At 51.6% G+C, this 4,228-nt stretch overlaps 1 long non-coding RNA gene across 1 annotated transcript; it reads left to right on the forward strand.

Annotated features, from left to right (window-relative positions):
* The first annotated feature begins 1,226 nt into the window (after positions 1–1,226).
* Positions 1,227–3,417, forward strand: LOC136333402 (uncharacterized). The gene is made up of 3 exons (XR_010731028.1): positions 1,227–1,301; positions 1,523–1,628; positions 3,356–3,417. It is a non-coding gene; the product is annotated as an uncharacterized lncRNA (long non-coding RNA).
* The last annotated feature ends 811 nt before the right edge of the window (positions 3,418–4,228 follow it).

A 4,228-nucleotide genomic window follows, 5' to 3' on the forward strand; every position in this document is an offset into this window, starting at 1 on the left:
GTTCAAGACTTGAGTTGGAGAAGCATCTTGTTGAATTCTCATAACACCTTGTAAGCAAGTTCTATTGTTATCGTATAAATCAGATGAAACAAACGAGGCTCCCCCAATAGCAACACTAATAAGTACAAAAGACAGAACTTGGACCTGTTCTGGCTCCAGCCATGCCCACAACCACCCCTATCTTGATGACTATGACCTTGTGTCTCTTCCAAAAGGTTGGGGAGACCCTGCGGGCAGCCTTAGCTCTAGCTCCTCACAGAAAGCCTGGACTAGCAGGGTCCCCAGAATCTTGAGAAGCACCCTGTTTCCTCCAGATAAAGTCTGACCCTTTGGCCTGGACCCTGGCACCCTCAGAAGGACTGGCCGGGAGGCTCACCTGTCTCCGATCCTCTGTGCTTCCTGATGTGGCACCTTTGCTCTCGGTCATCCCATACCCGTAAAGGTTGGTTCATCTTCAGCTGCTTCCAGAGCAGGCACAGAGGACAGATCACAGACATCTTCCAAGTGACAGACACTGAAAGGCCAGCGACTGGGTTAGCTCTCCCACCTCGCCCCCAGCGCACAGAACTGCATTATCTACTCGGGGTTCTGGGTTAGTGGGGGGCTCGGCCTGGGCTCTGAAAGCCCAAGGGACACCTGACTCTCCCCAGACCTGAATGAGGTCCTGAACCCAATAGTGCACAAGGCAGGAGCTCTGGTCCCCCTGGACCTTCTGTGGACATTCGACCCACAGCCCCACCACGGGGTCGATACCTATCTGGCCAACCTAGGAAGGGCTGTCAGCAAACCTACCCCGACTTCTGAAGTCAAGATCCAGTGCAGGTGCGGAGAAGAGGCACTCAGAAGTGACAGCAAAATGCCTGTCACTTTTCGTTTTGTTTGTGTAGGCCCTGGGGCCAAGACAGCAAACACAGGACGTCCGGGAGCCTCCCCCAGGATGGCTCTGGGGATTCCCCTAGGAAAAGCCCCCACTGACCAGCTCCTTTTTGTCCCCATGGCGTCTCCCGCTCCTTTCTTCTGGATGGGGGCCCACAGGGGACAGAACGATATAAAAGATCAGGTGGAGGGTGCCCAGGTGCAAGCCTCCCCAGCACCAGGACTGGGCGACAAAATTTCCTAGCCAGGTAGGGCGGTGTGTTCCCCTTTTATGCATGGGGCCCTGGCAGGGTCACAGAGGACCCCTCTCTGAGGGTTGGATGACCTGTCCCTTTCCTCCAGGAACCTTGGGACTCAACAACTAGAAACCATGCTACTGTGGCTGACCCTCACCACCTTGTGGAGCACCGTCTGCTGGGCAGACCGTAAGTCCGGCTGGGTCTGCCTCCCTGTAGCCCATTGCCCTGGTGGCCACCGTCACCGCCTCCCACAGGGACACCTCCAGTCGTGGGCCCAGCCCCTGACTAACTCTAGTCTCAGACTGTTTCATTTGTCTGGAGGGATTTTGTCCACTTCTGCACAAAGATAACCTATTTATTACTGAGTGATTCTCCCCTCCCCCAACCTAGTTTCTTCATCCATCTAGAGATGTACGGGAATGGAAACGGCCGGTATTTCAGTTCCCCTCCAGAAGATGAAAAAGGGATTACCGGAATTCGGGTGTCTGTAAATCCCACAGGCATCATCCGGAGGTGAGCAAGAGCAGGGCACAAAGCCCTAGCACTGTGCCCCTACCCGTGCCCCAGTCTTGGGAACTTGGGGGCGGGGCTTAGTGCTTCTTCTCCAAGACCTTCACTGGGCTCCTGATGACTCTGAGGCCGGCTGAGTCTTTGAAGTCATGGCGCCACCAGCCATCACCTCTCCGTTTGTCCCTTTTCTTCAGCTGCCCCCTCGCCTGCACACCAGCCCCACATCTTTCTGTCTCTACCTGCAGGTCCAGACATTGGCTTCCTGGGCTGATCTAAAAAAGGGGGATAGAGGATGCTTCTCCCTACTTTCTCCTTTTAAAAGTTATTTTATTGACTTTTTTAGAGGGAGAGATAGACAGGAAAGGAGAGAAAAAGAGAGAGGAGAGAGAGGAGAAGTATCAACCCATAGTACCTTCATTTTAATTGTTTATTGCTTGCTTCTCATACATGCCTTGACCAGGGAGGGGGGCTCCAGCTGAGCCAGTGACCCCTTGCTCAAGCCAGCAACCCTGGGCTCAAGCCAGCGACCTAGGGCTCCAGCCACGACCTTTGGGCTCAAGCTAGTAAACTTGAGATCATGTCAATATCCCACGCTCAAGCCGGGGACATTGGGGTTAGGAACCAGGAACCTCAGCATTATGGGTGAACACTCTATCCACTGTGCCACTACAATCACGCTAAAAAAAAATTGTTTTTAATTTATTGATTTGAGAGAGAGAGGAGAAGAGAGAGAAAAAGAATCAACATCAATTTGTTGTTCCCCTTACTTATGCATTCATTGGCTGATTCTTGTGAGTGCTCTGATCGGGGATCACACTCTACAACCCGGGCATATCAGGATGATGCTCTAACCCAATGGACCCAAACCCCGGGCCGTGGACCGGTACCGGTCCGTGGGCCATTTGGTACCCGTCCGCAGAGAAAGGATAAATAACTTACATTATTTCCATTTTATTTATATTTAAGTCTGAACGATGTTTTAGCTTTTAAAAATGACCAGATTCCCTCTGTTACATCTGTCTAAGACTCACTCTTGACGCTTATCTCGGTCACGTGATACATTTTTCCGTCCCACCCTAAAGGCCGGTCTGTGAAAATATTTTCTGACATTAAACCGGTCCGTGGTCCAAAAAAGGTTGGAGACCACTGCTTTACCCAACGGAACTACAGGGCGGCGGCCCAGACTTTCTCTTTACAACTGCAACACAGTTCAACCATAACCAGCCTCTCCATCTAACAATCCCTGGTGGGAAAATCAGGGGGAAGGTTAGGGTCAAAAAGAAAAAGATATGAGGTTCAGCCCAGCCTGTGGTGGTGCAGTGGGTAAAGCGTGAACCGGCCACACCACACTGAGGCCGCAGGTTCGAAACCAGGTCAAGACACATATGAGAAGCAACTATGAGTTGATTCTTCCTGCTTCCCATCCCCCCATCTCTCACTCTCTTCTCTCTCCTCTCTCTAAAATTGATGAATAATCACTCCCACTTTGCAGATGAAGAAACCAAGGCTCAGAGAAGCCAAGTAACAAGCCTAAGACCACAGAGCCTGGAAACAGCAGAGCAGGGATTTGAGACCAGCGTGTCTGTCTCAGGAACCGGAGCCATGTGCTCAGGGACTTCTGCTGCTCTCGTTGCTGGCAGCTGTGGGGAGAGGAGGGGTGTGGGATTGGAGGACCTGCAGAGTGGTGAGTCAGCCTGGATCCAGTGTTCAAAGCGGCTTCTTTCTCCCAGTATTCAGGTGAGAAGTGCAGGCAACTGGAGTGAAAAATATGGCATCTCAGGTGGGCACAGCCATGAATTCAACCTATTTGTTAGAGAATACATTACAGAAGTATATGGCTCATACAGGATTTACATCCGGTACCTGGTTCTATACACCAACTTCGGGCGCGTGGCCACATATGGGAAGAAAGGTGGCCAAAGCTTTGATGAGTATTCAGACCAGTTTGGAAAGGTGCTAACAGGAGTCTTCGGCCAGTATCAGGCCCTTGGCATCACAGGCATCGGTTTTAAATGGGATTATCCATCAGAGTCGGTCACTCTACCAGCTCTCACATGAGTGCTTCTGGGTCCCCGGGGATGGGGGCGGGGACCACCCTGCTAAAGTTTTTGGACTGGTAGTGCCACTGGGATAGCCAAGTTGGGGTGCTAATTCAGAACCCAATAAATAAAGCTACTGCAGGAACAGTGCATCATGTCTCTTGGGTCTAGGGTACAACCAAATGAATCTGAACTTTTGGGGGGTCCAGCCTCTGAGTTCGAACTCAGTTAACAGAGCTTCAGAATGAAACAGGAAGTAAAACTGACACCTTAGGGCCTGGTGATTGTGCCCAAGATTGGACCAACCTCGGGATGACCCTACAATCGTTAAGGATGCTAGGCTCAAAGGATGCCCCACCACCTCTACCCCAAGCACAGCCAGTTGGATCTACTAGCCCAGGTTCAGGTCCAGGATTCCCTGAGTGTGCAAACGACCTGAGGAAAGTCACTCATTCACTCACTCAGTACACAGGTACCAGACCTCACCTGTGCCAGGTTCTCCTGGGCACTGGGGGTGTAAAGAAGAAGAGGTCAGGTGTTCAGGTAAAAGACACCAACCCGGCC

This window comes from Saccopteryx bilineata, chromosome 4, assembly GCF_036850765.1.
Source record: "Saccopteryx bilineata isolate mSacBil1 chromosome 4, mSacBil1_pri_phased_curated, whole genome shotgun sequence".
NCBI classification, from domain to species: Eukaryota; Metazoa; Chordata; class Mammalia; order Chiroptera; family Emballonuridae; genus Saccopteryx; species Saccopteryx bilineata.